We start from the raw sequence: 17,174 nt of genomic DNA on the forward strand, positions 1-17,174 counted from the left end.
AAACCTTGTAGGTAATATATTTTTAAAAATAAAACCTAAGAAAAACAGTACTATAGTACACAGTTAAATGATTAAGACTACATAAATACCATGAGAAATACAGACTTTTATTTTGAGAAAGACCTGAAACTTGTTTGTGAAAGTGAGCATTGAATAGGTTGCAACTTGTGAGTTATTGCACAGTGGAAGGAAATTACCTAAAATTAAAATGTCATACCACCAGATATGGGCTGGTGTGGCATACTATACACAGGTGAACCAAGGTAGATGGAGAAAGTTGCTTTCTGCTTTTTTCTTTTTTTTTTTTTTTTTTTGAGATGGGAGTCTCACTCTGTTGTCCATGCTGGAGTGCAGTGGCACAATCTCAGCTCACTGCAACCTCCACCTCCTGGGTTCACGCAATTCTCCTGTCTCGGCCTCCTGAGCAGCTCGGATTACAGGGGCTTGCCACCACACCCAGCTAATTTTTGGATTTTTAGTAGAGACGGGATTTCACCATATTGATCAGGCTGGTCTTGAACTCCTGACCTCAGGTGATCCACCCGCCTCGGCCTCCCAAAGTGCTGGGATTACAGGCGTGAGACACCGCACCCAGCCCTTCTGCTTTCACTCATTGTTTTTGCAGATGAAACGTCTTAATTAAGCACATGTGAAATTCAAACTATGCTCAAATTGTTCAATTAAGTTAGAACAAGTTTGCATTTCAAACAAATATTATAGCAGAACTAATCACGTTTTAAAGTATTCTTGAGCTGCTGTGTAGTACAAGATCTTTTTCTTTTCAGTAGAAAGAATAAAAATGTATCCAGGGCTTTATTTTTAACTGACAGCAAATAGAAATCCTTTAGTGAGATCATGGCAATTTGACAGTATTATAATTAAGCTCAATCAAGGTACATGGGGTACTTGGAAGATCAAGTTCTACAGCTGCCTATTTCCACATCTTTCAATCCATCTGGTTCCTTAAACAATAGGGGGAAAACCCCTTATTTGGTGGAGAAGCATTTCTAAAATGAAGTTACAGTTTCTCTCTCTCAAAATTTACTGTCGTGTCAACTGTTAAAATAGGGCCTTTTGTGTGTTTTGTTATTTCATCTTAATATCACCAGAATTTCTGTAATTCCACAACTGTGATTTTACAATGTAGAAGAGAATTCAGTTCTAGTCTATTGCTTTAGATGTAAAAACAGCTGAAAACCCAAAGTGGATTAGAATTGCTAAAAGATTTCCCTGCCATCGTTTGATACAATCTATTCTCTTGATTCTTGATAGGTGCATAGGAAGCCTAACTTAGAATTCTTTCTACAGGAACATGTCTGATTTCAGGAGTACCCAATGAAGGATCCCATGGATGACCAGCCAGTTACTCAGAGTAATATGTTTATGAATTAAATGGATTGCATAATGGCACCACTTTTTCTTTGTCACTGTTGGTGGATAAATGACAAAGTAGATTCCAATACCCTGTATAGAAAGGTGGTTACCCAACAGCCTCACTGGTGGCTTGCTAGCAGTAGAGCCTCAAGTCGCACCTCTGTGGCTTTCTGTAAATTTGAGTCCTATAGCCACTTCAAGAATGTGTAATCCCCAAGGCCCACTTGGTCCATGCTGAAGAAGCAGCTGTGACCCCAATCTTGCCCCTTTTGCTCTTCAATATTACTGGAGGAATATGTAATATCTAGGTCAAGTCTAGGAGAGGCTCATCCTAAAAAAAAATTGCCAAGTCTTTCCTCAATTAAAACAAAAAAAGCCTCAAGTACATCTCAATCATGTCAAAATTATGGCTAAAAACTGACATTATGTAGGGAAATAGCAGCAGAGAATGGCTAATCTTAAGAAACAACCAACCAACCAAAAAAACAAAACAAAACAAGACCAACAAAAAAAAAGTGCCATCCCACCCCTCCCTTTGGTTCTTTCAATTGGGGTTAAAGACTCGAGCCTCTGAGAAAATGAGAAAGGGAAAGCCATAGAGGAAAACTGCTTCAAGGCCAGAATTTTGGGCAAGGTAAAGAAAAAGTTGTACATGAAAGCAGGGACTGTCTGGAAAAGAATCAGAATCTCAAGATCTATTTTTCTTAAATGGGAAAGCTCTGAAACCCAGATCTCTGTTCTACCATCATCCTGATCCTTTAGTTATGGGGCAATAAACTCAAGTGCAATGAGTAAAGTGCCAGCCACGGATACAAAAACAAAATATAAAACAAAACAGCCAACCAAAATAACTCTGGTCTTAGGGTAATAGAAGACATATAGGAAAGGACTGTCTATAGAACACCTGAGGTTCTCAAGAAATTACTATTCAATGGTTCTGTTTTTGCTTACATTAAAAATCAGACTAAAGATTCAAAGATCTTAACTATTAAAGGATAAAAGGAATTTGACAGTGCTTTGAACAGTGATAAAATGGTACCCAAATTTGGTGTTCATACAGTTAACTACAAAAGATAGTAGCTTAAAAGTTGCAGGAAAAAATGTGAACATACAGAACAACAGAAACAGTCCAGGAAGATGATGCAGCCTGGACACAGCAAGTTTAATGTCTCTGCTGGTGTACACAGAATTAACACCCTTTCCCCTCCTCATCCTCATGCAGGCAATAGAATATACACTAGAAAATTTGACTCTTAATGAATAAAAGGATGGGCTCATACACCTTCATAGCTCTTTTCAAAAAGGATGCTTATAATTTAAAGGATGTCCTAATTGGAAGGAAAGGTACGGGGCAAGAGGCAGTTTCACATTTTAGTCCATTAGTCTTTGGTAGAGCCCAACCAAGGCCAAATTCACCTAGGATGCCCAATGGCTGTGGGGATCTCCACAGTGTCAAGTAAGCAAACCCAAATGAACATGTTGGATTACAAAAAAAAAAAAAAAAAAAATCTAGAAACTCTTGAAGAAAGAGCTTCACCCTAAAAAGGGAAGAGGAAAATGCTTGGAGGGGAAGGGCTGAGGGTCAGTGTGTGATCTCTGCTGTGGTGCTGGCCAGGAGCTTAGGAGTTAAGCCAAGGGTGGCGGAGACACTCGGTGGCAGTGGCTCTCTTCTCAGGGATCAACTCCAACATGGGCAGTAAGAAATCTGTGAAGCCAGCTGCCTCTTCCTGAGACCACTCATACTTCTCCACTAGAACCTCAAAAAGGCCCCAAGGTTTCAGCTTCGTGATACGTTTCAGGTCACCTTTTTTGGTGAAAAATTCCTTGGAATATTTTCCTGCCACAATGAGCTTGCAAGGCACCTTCACTAGAAGTTCTATGATCAATGCAATGTGATCTTCATCTTGAGTGTACTCTTCCCCTGAATGAGGTTCAAATAAATAGGCATCTGTGGCCAGTTCAAAGGCCATGCATGTCATGCTCCAAATGTCAGCAGGGGTATTACAGCCAGATCCTATTAGAACTTCCAAGGAATGATATTGCCTCATTTGAATATCTTCAGTGAAATGTTTGTGCACCCAACAAGCATTTCCAAGATCAGCAATCTTCACCTTGAACTTTTCTGCATTTTTTGGCTCAAGGGAATTAACAAGAAAATTTCCAGCCGTGGATTTTCCTTTGTTGTCCAGTGGTCCATTATGTTCTTGCTCTTGTTCATCTTCACAGGGTACCTCTGACCAAATGCTTTCTTGAAGTTGGCTAATGTACTGTTCACTGAATGACTAATCTATAGTTGAGGAAGACTGGCACACCATGGAGTCTGACACCTCAGATGTTATAGGAGTCTGTTTCTTGAGATGTGCTACTGTCTCCATTTTGGGAGCTTAGGAAACTAGATTCCTGATTCAAATTTTGGACAGCACGGTCATTAGCATTATGTAGATCCTCTTTATGCCTCAATGTTTCATTATTACTGTTCTGAGTATAATTAATGACTTCAATCACTCCATTGCAATTAATTTCTGCTGCACCACCCTCTGTATCACATTCCATAAGTGTTTGATCCTGGCCAATGTACTTGACTCTTCAAGTTTTTATTGGGTCATTTTATTAGGTGGGTTCTCTTTCAAGGGTCTTTCAACAGGACTCTCTGATTCTTCTTGCTTGTTTGGTCTTTTTTGCCCAAGGTCCGACTCTCTCCATTTCCTCAATTTCCTGCATTCGCTTCTCTAGTAATTCTGCCCGGCGCTTCTGCCTCTTCTTCAATTTCTTCTTCTTCTTCTTTGACAGTTTGTCAGCTGGTTTAGGTTGGGGAGCAGTACTGACTGCAGATCTAGAAGGTGGAGGAGCTCCAGACTGCTGCCATTCTGTTGCTTCTGCAGCCAGCCTCCGAAAGTACTGCTTATTCACTGACAATAAGATGTTCTCTGGTTTAATGTCAGTGTGGATGATCGGCACTTGGTATGTAAATAATCAAGACTCTGTAACAACTTGCTGAATAATTTTTTTGACACAAGGCAGTGGAAGCCCCTGATAATTGGACTTGGTGATCCACTTGAGCAGATGATGCCCCAAAACTTCAAATACCATGCAGATATGTGTTCCATTAACTCCTGATATTTTAAAGTCATCTAGTAGTTGTACAACCATTTCTCTATTTGGATCATTAGGATCTGGATTGCGAGCTGACTTCAGCAACCGGATTTCATCTAGTGCTGTTTCAGTGTAATGTTCAGCACTTTTAACTACTTTCATTGCCACAAATCTCTTCCCGTGAATATCCCATGATAACCATACCGTTGAAAAGTGTCCCCAGCCTAACTTTTGGATCACGTGGTATCTCCCGTTGAATAGATCTCCAATTTTCACAAGATGATAACTTCCTTTACAATAATCATTAGGATCTTCTTGCTCATCATCATCAGATCCCAGAATCTCCTCTTCCTGCTCTGGTAGATCACTCTTGGAGTGGAGAGCAGAGCCTCGGTGCTGAGTTTCAGATTTCCTTTGGGCTTTGTCCTTCTTGGGTATGGTCCTTTTCTTTCGGGCCTGGAGCGCAAGCACTTTCCACTCCATGGTGAGACCAATAACTGCCAGGCGCCTGCGCACCAGTACAAGATCATTTTATACAAGAAAGTAAGGGAAAAAATTAACAGTTAAAAATTATTTAAAATTTTAGGATATTTGGACAAGATGGCAGACTAGAAGCACCTCATATGCACCATTCTCACAGATCAGAAACAAAAGGGGCTAGTAAACATTGACCCTGCAGGCCGATCATCTGAGAAACCACGTTATGATCCATCAAGGCAGCAGGGTAACACAAAGAGCAGAGATGAGTGAGGTGGGACACCAGCATGTCTGGGCTCAGTGCAGAGCCAGGAGAACCTTTCAGTATGGGAAAGGTTGAGTAAGTGAACCATTTTCCAACATGGGAAAGGGTGAGAGCCCCTAGCGGGATTCAGCTCTCCACAGGGACCTGTGCAAGACTGGGAATGGGAGAAACCCCCTGGGCCCCCACCAACTCTACCACATTTCTAGACTGAAGTAGGAGCCACTGGGACATTTTGTCGGGGCAACTCTTGCATCCACGGAGACCTCTACAAGCCTTGGGCCCAAGGGCAGACCAGTACCAATGTCACTGCCTCAGTAAAAACCACAGTTGCAGTACCTGGGAGCTGTACGATTTATCCATGTCTTCCTGCCAGATGGGGCTCAAGGCCAGCTCCCGAACTAGCAGGCCCATTTTGGGCCGAACTCGGCTGGCCACTCCACCCACCCCCACCACTGGTAGCCAGGCAGGTGAGGCTTCCTAGAGCTTCCAGCCCAGCAGTCCTGCTTTTGTGTGAACTCAGCTGCAGGGTGCAGCCTCCTGCTTTCCCAGGAAATACCCAGAGAGCTGAGCAGGTGACTCCACCCACCCCTCCCATGGAAACTCATATTAGCAACACCTTCTAGAGCTTCCAGCCCAGTGGCCATGCTTCTGTGTAAACTCAGCGATAGGGTGTACCTTCCTGTTGTCCCAGGAAGCATCTAGACTATAGACCAGGCATCCCCACCCACCCCCACTTCTAGTAGCCAGGCGAGCCATGCCTGCTAGAGCTTCTAACTCAGTGGTCCTACTTCTGCCTGAATTTGCCTCCTGCTGCCCTGGAAACACACAGAAAGCAGGGCGAGCAACTCTATCCACGCCTGTGGCTCTCTAAAATAAATCAATCAGACAAAAACAAAGATAAAAAATGAAAAAAAAACTGAGAAATTTGGGGTTAGGTAGAGGTCAAATCTATGACTTATTGGTATTCCTGAAAGAGGCGGGGGAAAAGCAAGCAACCTGGAAAACATATTTCACTGTATCACTGATGAAAACTTATCCAACCTCGCTAGAGAGGATAACATTCAAATCCAAGAAATACACAGAGCCCCTGAAAGGTATTACACAAGAATATAATCCCCAAGACACATAATCATCAGATTTTCAAAAGTCAACATGTAAGAAAAAACGATAAAGGTAACTAGAGAGAATGTGCAGGTCACCTACAAAAAGAACCCCACCCATCAGGCTAAAAGTGGACCTTTCAGCAGAAATCCTACAAGCCAGAAGAGATCGGGAGCGGGGCAGGGGGGAGGCCTATATTCAGCATTCCTAAAGAAAAAAATTTCCAGCCAAGAATTTCATATCCAGCCAAACTGAATGCCATACGTGGAAAAGAAATAAGATCCTTTTCAGGCAATCAAATGCTAACAACATGATAGCGAGATCAAACTCATACACATCAATATTAACACAGAATGTAAATGGCTAAATGCCCAAATTTAAAGGTACAGAGTGGCAAGCTGGAAAAAGAAGCAAGACCCAATGGTATGCTATCTTCAAGAAATCCATCTCACAGGCAATCCACATAGGCTCAAAATAAAAAGAGAAAAATTTACCATGCACATGGAAAACAGGAAAAAGCAGGAGTTGCAAAACTAATTTCAGGCAAAATGAACTTTAAGTGAATAAAGATCAAACAAGGTAAAGATGGGCAGTACATATTGGTAAAGGGTTCAATTCTACAAGAAGATTTAACTATTCTAAACATATACACACCCAACATAGGACCACGCAAATTGATACCCAGGGTAAGCAAGTTCTTAGAGACCTACGAAGAGACTTAGACCCACACACAATAATAGTGGGACACTGCTATTAGACAGAAGACCCCACTGACAGTATTAGACAGACCATTGAGGCAGAAAATAAACAAAGATATTCAGCACCTAAACTCAACATTTGACCAGTGGACAAAGAGACACTACACAACGCTCCACCCGAAAACAACAGAATATACATTCTTCTCATCACGACATAGCACGTACTCCAAAAAATCTAACTGGCCATAAAATAATCCTTAGCAAATTAAAAAAAAAAATCAAAATCATACCAACCATACTCTCAGACTACAGCAAAATAAAAATAGAATTCAAGACTAAGAAAATCACTCAAAACCATACAATTACATGGAATTTAAACAACCCCTTCCTGAAGACATTTGGGTAAACAATGAAATTAAGGCAGAAATTAGGAAGTTCTTTGAAACTAATGAGAACAAAGATACAACATACCAGAAACTCTAGGACACAACTAAGGCAGTGTTAAGAGGGAAGTTTATAACACTAAATGCCCAACATGAAAAAGTTAGAAAGGTGTAAAATTAACAACCTAACCTCACAACTAGAAGAAGAGAAGAGTAAGCCAACCCCAAAACAAGTAAAAAGTAAGAAGTACCCAAATCAGAACTGAACTGAAGAAACTGAGATATAAAAAAAATATGAAAGATCAACAAATCCAGAAATTGGTTTTATAAAAAATTAGTAAGATAGACCACTAGCTAGATAAATAAAGAAAAACAGAGAGCAGATCCTGATAAACACAATTAGAGATGACAAAGCAGATGTTACCACTGACACCACAGAAATACAAATAACCATCAGAAACTACTATGATCACCTCTATGCACACAAACCAGAAAATCTATACTAGAAATGAGTACATCAAACTAGAAATGGATAAATTCCTGGACACATACAACCACAAAAATGATCCAGGAAGAAACTGAATCCCTGAGCAGACCAATAATGATTTCCAAAATTGAATTAGTAACAAAAAGCTTACCAACCAAAATAAGCCCAGGACCAGACAGATTCACAGCCAAATTCTACCAGATATATAAAGCAGCGCTGGTGCCATTCCTACTAAAATGATTCAAAAAAAGTGAGGAGGAGGACTCCTCCCCAACTCATTCTATGAGGCCAGCATCATCCTGATGCCAAAACTTGGCAGAGACACAACAAATAAAGAAAACTTCAGGCCAATATCTTGATGAACATAGATACAAAAATCTCCTCAACAAAATACTAGCAAACTGCTTCCAGAGGCACATCAAAAACCTAATCCACCATGATCAAATAGGCTTTATCCCTGGGATGCAAAGTTGATTCAACATATGCAAATCAATAAATCTGATTCACCAAATAAACAGAACTAAAAACCAAAACCACATTATTATCTCGATAGAGGCAGAAAAGACTTTCAATAAAATTCAACATCTCTTCATGTTAAAAACCTTCAATAAACTAGGCATTGAAGAACATACATCAAAATAATAAAAGCTATCTATGACAAAACCACAGCCAACATCATATTGAATGGGTAAAAGCTGAAAGCATTTCCCTTGAAAATCAGCACAAGACAATGATGCCCTCTCTCACCATTTGTATCCAACACAATATTGGAAGTCCTGGCAAGAGCAATCAGGCAAGGGAAAGCAATAAAGGGCATCCAGATAGGAAGAGAGGAAGTGAAACTACCCCTGTTTGCCAGCATGATTCTATATCTAGAAAACTCCATAGCCTTGGCCCAAAATCTCCTTCAGCTGATGAACAACGTCAGCAAAGTTTCAGGGTACAAAATCAATATGCAAAATTAGTAGCACTCCTATACATCAATATCCAAGCCAAGAGCCAAATCAGGAATGCAATTGCATTCTCAACTGCCACAAAAAGAATAAAATATCTAGGCATATAGCTAACTATGGAAGTGAAGGATCTCCACAATGAGAACTTTAAAACACTGCTCAAAGAAATCAGATGACACAAACAAATGGGAAAACATTCCATGCTCATGGATAGTGAGAATCAATATTGTTAAAATGGTCATACTTCCCAAAGCAATTTAAAGATTCAAAGCTATTCCTATCAAACTACCAAGGTCATTCTTCACAGAAATAGAAAAAACTATTCTAAAATGCATAAGGAACCAAAAAAGAATCAGAATAGCCAAGGCAATCCTAAGCAAAAAGAATAAAGCTAGAGGCATCACACTACCCAACTTAAAACTATACTAAAGGGCTACAGTAACCAAAACAGCATGGTACTGGTGCAAAAACAGACACCTAGGCCAATGGAACAGAATAGAGAAGCCAGAAATAAGGCTGCACACCTAAAACTATCTGATCTTCAACATACCTGACAAAAATAAGCAATGAAGAAAGGACTCCCCATTCAAAAAATGAGGGTGGAATAACTGGCCAGCCATATGCAGAAGATTGAAATTTTACCCCTACCTTACACCACATTCAAAAATCAACTCAAAATGAATTAAAGACTTAAATGAAAACCCAAAACTATAAAAACTCTGGAAGATAACCTAGGAAATACCATTCTGGACATAGGACTTGGCAAAGATTTTATGATAAAGATGCCAAAAGCCATTTCAACAAAAACAAAAACAAATGAGATCTAAACTAAAGAGCTTCTGCATAACAAAAGAAACTATCAACAGAGTAAACAGGCAACCTAGAGATTGGGAGAAAATATTAGTAAACTATGCATCTGACAAAGGTGTTATATCCAGAATCTATAAGGAACTTAAATTTACAAGGAAAAAATGACTCCATTAAAAAGGGGACAAAGGACATGAATGGACAATTTTCAAAAGAAGACATACATGTAGCCAACAAACATACAAAAAATGCACAACATCAGTAATATCAGTAATCATTAGACAAGTGCAAACCAAAACCATAATAAAGTATCATATCATACCAGTCACAATGGCAACTATTAAAAAGTCAAAAAGTAACAGATGCCGGTGAGGTTAAGAAGAAAAGGGAAAATTTACACACTGCTGGTGGGAGTGTAAATTAGTGTAAATTAGTTGTGGAAAGCAGTGTGGTGATTCCTCAAAGAACTTAAAAAAGAATTACCATTTGACCCAGCAATCTCATTGTTGGGTATATACCCAAAGGAATATAAATCATTTTACCATGAAGACACATGCACATATATGGTTATTGCAGCACTATTCACAATAGCAAATACACGGAGTCAACCTAAATGCCTATCAACGGTGGGCTGGATAAAGAAAATGTGATACGTATACACCATGGAATACTACATACCTATAAAAAATAATTAGATAATATCCTCTGCAACAACATGGATGGAGCTGGAAGCCATTATCCAAATGGCTAGTGCCAAATACCCCCATGATCTTACTTACAAGGGTGAGCTAAACAACAAGACCACATGCATTCTAGGAGAGTAACAACAGACATTGGGGCCTACTTGAGAGTGCAGAGTGGTAGGAAGAAGGGGATCAGAAAAAATACCTATCGGGTACTATGCTTATTACCCAGGTGATAAAATTATCTGTACACCAAACACCCATGACATGCGAAGTTTACCTATATAACAAACCTGCCCATGTAACCCAATTGCCTTGGTCGCTCATATTTGGCTCAGGGCAAACTTCTTTAAATATTTTTAAAAATTAGATTAGCTTAATAATAACTACCTATTAAGGCAGTAGGTGGTTATTTCTTGTTTTAAACCACAACTCCCAGTGGATACCAAATTCACTATAGTGGCACTCTTCTCATAAGTTAAATACAAAGCACTGAGATTTTCACCAGCAACAACCCAGAACATAAATATAAAGATGGGACATATTTTCCTACCATCTGCCTGGAGTTTTTCCACTTCTCTGGGTCCTCAAAGAGGTGAAAAAACTCCGGGCAGATGGTAGGAAAATTGAATTTCCACATCCATGATGCCCCTCCCCACATTCTGTCCTGCCACAAACATGCAGAAGAAAATCTTCCCCCAACTCCAAATTTCTACATTACAAAAAGTGAGAATGAGGGGGTCAACCAGCTTTCCCATAACGCTGGGTTCCTTGACAGGAGACTTGACTTGCTTTAACTCTCAGGATGCATTGTGACTGCCTAACGTGAGAAATATTACCAACGACAGACAGAGACAAAGAAGAAAAGTAAAACTACCATCCCCAGCCCTGGAAACTCTGTAACTTGACCAAAGGAGATGCCATATCAGAGTGGCTATTCAGCAGGACCACGATGTAGAAGGAACATTCATTCCCAAATCCTTTGGCCCAAATCCCTGGCCAGCCTTCCCACACTGCTAGGATAAACCGTTTGAGACCTCCCCAATTCCAGACAAGCAGCACTCTCATCATTTACTAGAGCTGAGGTCAACCAGGGCTTAAGAAGCCACCGAGAGGCCCCCAAAAAGCAGCAAACCAGTGATAAATACTTGCAATATATATCCATTTTTTTAAAAAAAGCCAGAAAGAGAAAATGGGAATAAATAAGTAATTCTTCAAAGCAAAGGCATAGGCATATATCCACAAGAAACAACAGCAAACAAGGAACCATAACCTCCCCAAAAGGACAAACCAAAAACACCATGACTGACCATAGCAAGATGTTAATTCATGAGTTCTCAGAACAAGAATTCAAAATAACAGTTTTAAGGAAACTCAATGATCTCCAAGGTAGCACAAAAAAGAAATTCAGAAATTTACCAGATAAAGGTAACAACAAGATTAAAATAATTTTTTAAAAACTCAAACAAATATTGGAACTGAGAAATACATTTGCTGAACTGAAGAACTCATTAGAGGCTCTCAACAGCAGACTGGACCAAGTAGAGGAAAAAAATTCAGTGAAATCTAAGATTGGCTATTTGAAAATACACAGTCAGAGGAGAAAAAAGAAGAAAGAATGAAAAGGAATAAAAATTACCTTCAAGATATAGAAAATTACTTTAAAGAACCAAATCTAAAAATTATTGATGTTCAAGAGAGAGCTGAGGAAAAGAAAGGGGTAGAAAGCTTATTCAAAGAAATAATAACAGAAAACTTTCCAAAACTTCTGAAAGATGTCAATATCCAGGTAAAAGAAATTCTGAGAACACCAAACAGATTCAACCCAAGGAAGACTACATAAGACACATAATAATGAAGCTCTCAAAGGTCAAGAACAAAGAGAGAATCCTAAAAGAAGCAAGAGAAAAGAAGCAAATAACATATTTTAAAAACTCCAATTTGTCCAGCAACAGACTTTTTAATGAAAACAATACAGGCCAGAAGGCAGTAGAATGACATTTTCAAAGTGTTGAAAGAAAACAACTTCCATTCAAGAATACTGTATCCATCAAAATTATCCTCCAAATACGAAGGAGATATAAAGTCTTCTCCAGAAAAATAAAGCTGAGAGAATTCACAACTACCAGACCCATCTTATTTTAAAAAAATGTTAAAGGGATTTCTTCAATCTGAAAAAATAAAATAAAATAAAATAAAACACTAATATGCAAAATAAAAATAAAATTTTTCCAGGTATAAAACTCATGGTAAAATTAGGCACATTAAGAAACCCAAAATACTCTATGTTGCAACTGTGGTGTGCAATTTGATCATAACTCTATTATGAAGTCCAAAGACAAATCTATCAAAAATAAAAATATTATGGCAACCTGTTAAGAGATTGGTAATATAAAATATGTAAATTGAGACAACTTACGCAAAATGTGGGGGAGAAATTAAAGTGTAAAATTTTGTGTTTGTGTGTGTGTGTTTCCTTTGTTTCTATTCTTTTATTTGGGATTAAAGATAAATTATCAACTCTTTAAAACAACTTGTTTTAACTATACAATGTCCTTTGTAAGCCTCATGGCAACCATACCACAAAAACATGTAATAGATTCATTAAAAGTCAAAAGCAATAAATCAGAACATATTATCATAAAAAAGTACTTAACCACAAAGGAAAACAGTAAGAAAGAAAGAAAAGAAGGACTCAAAACAATTAGAAAACAGGCATCAAAATGCTCATAGTAAGATCTTATTTTTCAACAATAACACTGAATGTAAATGGTCTCAATTCTTCAATTAAAAGCCATAGAGTGGCTGAATGAATAAAGAAACAAGACTCAATGATATGCTGCTCTCAAGAAACCCACCCACTTTATCTCTAAAGACACACACAGCCTGAAAGTGAATGGAGTAGAAAAATATATTCCATGTAACTGGAAGCCAAAAAAGAGCAGGAGTAACTATACTTAGATAAAATAGACTATAAATCTAAGATTGCAAAAAAAGACAAAGAAAGTCACTATATAATAATAAAGAGGTCAATTCAGCAAGAGGATGTAGCAATTATAAATACCTGTGCATTCAATAACAGAACTCCCAAATATATAAAGCAAACATTAACTAAAATATAGATCTCTAGGGAGAGATAAACTGTAATACAGTAACAATAAGGGACTTTAAATGACACACAAAATTGAATAGGCCTATCTGGCATTTACAGAACATTTCACCCAACTGCTACAGAATACACATTGTTTTCATCAATATATGAAGCATTCTTCAGAATAGACCATATCTTAGGCTATCAAACAAATCTGAACAAATACAAAACACAGAAATCATTTCAAGTATAATTTGTAACTTAAATAGAATAAAACCATAAATCAATTAACAAAAGGAAAACCTCAAAAACTACACAAACATAGATGTTACCATGTTCCTAAACAACCAATGAGTCAATAAAGAAATTAAGAATGACACTTAAAAATTTCTTCAAACAAATTAAAATGGGAATACAACATGCCAAAGTTTATAGAATATGGCAAAAGCATTAAGAAGACAATTTATAGCAATAAATGCTGATGTTAAGGAAAAAAGTAGAAAGACTTCAAATAACTTAATGATGAAGGAACTACAAAAGGAAAAAGAAATCAAACCCAAAATAAGCAGAAGAAAAGAAATAATGAAGATTAAAGCAGAAATACATGATATTGAGACTAAGAAATGTGCAGAAAATCAACAAAGAAAAAGTCGATGTTTTGAAAAGATAAACAACATTGATAAGCCTTTAGACTAAGAAAAAAAGAGAAAAACCCAAATAAATTCAGAAGCTAAAAAGGAGAAATAACAACTGAGACCTCAGAATACAAAGAATCACTAGAGACTACTATGAACAACAATAGTCAACAAATTGGAATACCTACAAGAAATAGATAAATTCCTGGACATACTCAACCTACCAAGATTGAACCATGGAGAAACAGAAAACATCAACAAACCAGTAATAAGTAACAAGATCAAGGTGTAATAGAAAGTCTCCCAACAAAGTTAAACCCAGGGCCTGATGGTTTCACTGCTGAATTTTACTAAACATTTAAAGAAAATCTAATACCAATCCTACTCAAATTCTTCAAAAGTAGAAGAGAAGGGAATGCTTCCAAATGCATTCTACAAGGCCACCATTACCTTGATATCAAAACCAGACAGTGACACAGCAAAAAAAGAAAACTACACGCCAATATGACTGATGAACATAGATGTAGAAATCTGCAACGAAATACAAATCAAACTCAACAACACATTTAAAGATCATTTATGGCTAGGTGCAGTGGCTCACATCTATAATCTCAACATTTTGGGAGGCTGAGATAGGAGGATTACTTCCACCCGGGAGTTCAAGACAAGCCTGGGCAACAAAAAGAACATTAGCCAGGCATGGTGGCACATACCTGTAGTTCCAGCTACTAGGGAGGCTGAGGGGGAAGGAGTGCTTGAGCCCAGGAGGCCAAAGCTGCAGTGAGTCAAGACTACACCACTGCACTCCAGCCTGGATGACGGACTGAGACTTTGTCTCAAAAAAAAAAAAAAGAATCAATCACCGTGATCAAGTAAGAGCCATCATCCCAGGAACATAAAGATGGTTCAACGTCTACAAATCAATAAACATGATATATCATATTAAGAGAATCAAGAACAAAAACCATGATTATTTCAATAGCTGCTGAAAAAGCAATTGATAAACTTCAACATCCTTTATGATAAAAACCCTCATCAAAATAGGTATAGATGGAACATACTTCAAAATTATAAAGGTCATCTATAACAAACCCACAGCTAACATTATACTGAATGGGGAATAATTGAAGGTCTTTCCTCCAAGGACTGGAAAAAGACAAGGATGTCAACTTTCACCACTTTTATTAAACATAACACTGGAAGTCCTGGCCAGAAAAATTAGGTAACAAAAAGAAATAAAGGGAATCCAAATGGTAAAGGAAGAAGTCAAATTATCCTTGTTCACAGATAATATAACCTTATACCTAGAAAAACCTAGAGTCAACCCCCAAGAAAACTGTTAGAACTGATTAACAAATTCAATAAAATTGCAGGATACAAAATCAATATGCAAAAATCAGAATCAATTATATACGATTTCACTGAACTGAAAAAGAAATCAAAAAAATAATTCCATTTAAAGCATGAACAGTGTTATGTTTAATAAAAGTGTTGAAAGTAGACATCCTTGTCTTGTTCCATTCCTTGGAGGAAAGGCCTTCAGTTTTTCCCCATTCAGTATAGTGTTAGCTGTGGGTTTGTTATAAATGACCTTTATTATTTTGAGGTAAGTATGACCATACTGCCAAAAGTAATCTATAAATTCAATGGAATTCCCATTAAAATACCACGATCATTCTTCACAGAACTAGAAAATACAACACTAAAATTCATATGGAACCAAAAAAGAGTTCACATAGCCAAAGCAAGACTAAGCAAAAAGAAGAAATCTGGAGGCATCACATCACCTGACTTCAAACTATTCTATAAGGCTCTAGTCACCAAAACAGTGTGGTACTGGTATAAAAATAGGCATATAGACCACTGGTACAGAATGGAGAACCCAGAAATAAAGTCAAATACTTATAGTCAACTGATCTTTCACAAAGCAAAGAAAAACATAAAGTGGGGAAAGGACACCCTATTCAACAAATGGTGCTGGGATAATTGGCAAGCCTCATGTAGGAGAATGAAGCTGGATCCTCATCTTTCACCTTATACAAAAATCAACTCAAGATGGATCAAAGACTTAAATCTAAGGCCTAAAACCATAAAGATTCTAGAAGATAACATCAGAAAAACCCTTCTAGACATTGGTTTAGGCAAAGACTTCATAACTAAGAGCCCAAAAGCAAATGCAACAAAAAGAAAGATAAATAGATGGGACTTAAACTAAAAAGCTTCTGCACAGGAAAAGAAACAATCAGCAAAGTAAAGGGACAACCCACAGCATGGAAGAAGATTCTTGCAATCTATACATCTGACAAAAGACTAGTATCCGGAATCTACAAGGAACTGAAACAAATTAGCAAGAACAAAACAAGTAATCCCATTAGAAAGCGGGCTAAGGACATAAATAGACAATTTTCAAAAGAAGATATACAAATGGCCAATAAACATGAAAAAAAAAATGCTCAACATCACTAATGATCAGGGAAATGCAATACAAAACCACAATGCGACACCACCTTACTCCTACAAGGATGGTCATAATCAAAGAATCAAAAAATAATAGATGTTGGCGTGGATGTAGTAAAAAGGGTACACCTTTACGCTGCTGGTGGGAATGTAAACTAGTACAACCGCTATGGAAAACAGCATGGAGATATTGGGAGAACCCACTCCTGATGTTTAACATGGGTTCTTTTCTATTTCCTAAGTGTCTCGGATGGGTTGAGAAATAAAGGGAAGAGATAAGAGAGAGAAATTTAAAGCTAGGTGTCGGGGGAGACATCACATGTCGGCAAGATCCATGATGTTCCCCAAGCCATAAAACCAGCAAGTTTTTATTAGTGATTTTCAAAAGGGGAGGGAGTGCATGAATAGGGTGTAGGTCACAGAGATCACATACTTCACAAGGTAATAAAATATCACAAAGCAAATGGAGGCAGGGCGAGATCACAGGACCAAGGGAGAAGGAGAAATTAAAATTGCTAATGAAGTTTCAGGCACGCTTTGTCATTGATAACATCTTATCAGGAAAACAGGGTTTGAGAGCAGATAACCTGTCTGACCACAATTTATTAGGCAGGAATTTTCCTCCACCTAATAAGCCTGGGAGTGCTATAGGAGACCGGGGCTTATTTCA

At 38.0% G+C, this 17,174-nt stretch overlaps 1 protein-coding gene and 1 pseudogene across 4 annotated transcripts in view; both read right to left on the reverse strand.

Moving 5' to 3' along the window:
* Positions 1-17,174, reverse strand: part of CCDC7 (coiled-coil domain containing 7) — a 408,075-nt gene that overhangs the window by 321,770 nt on the left and 69,131 nt on the right. The gene's annotated exons all lie outside the window — the stretch shown is intronic.
* On the reverse strand, positions 499-8,388 carry LOC110744092 (annotated as a pseudogene). The gene has a single exon (XR_002524221.2). The product of XR_002524221.2 is annotated as an SRSF protein kinase 1 pseudogene (transcript).

The sequence above is a fragment of the Papio anubis genome, chromosome 11 (assembly GCF_008728515.1).
Source record: "Papio anubis isolate 15944 chromosome 11, Panubis1.0, whole genome shotgun sequence".
In the NCBI taxonomy this organism is placed as follows: domain Eukaryota; kingdom Metazoa; phylum Chordata; class Mammalia; order Primates; family Cercopithecidae; genus Papio; species Papio anubis.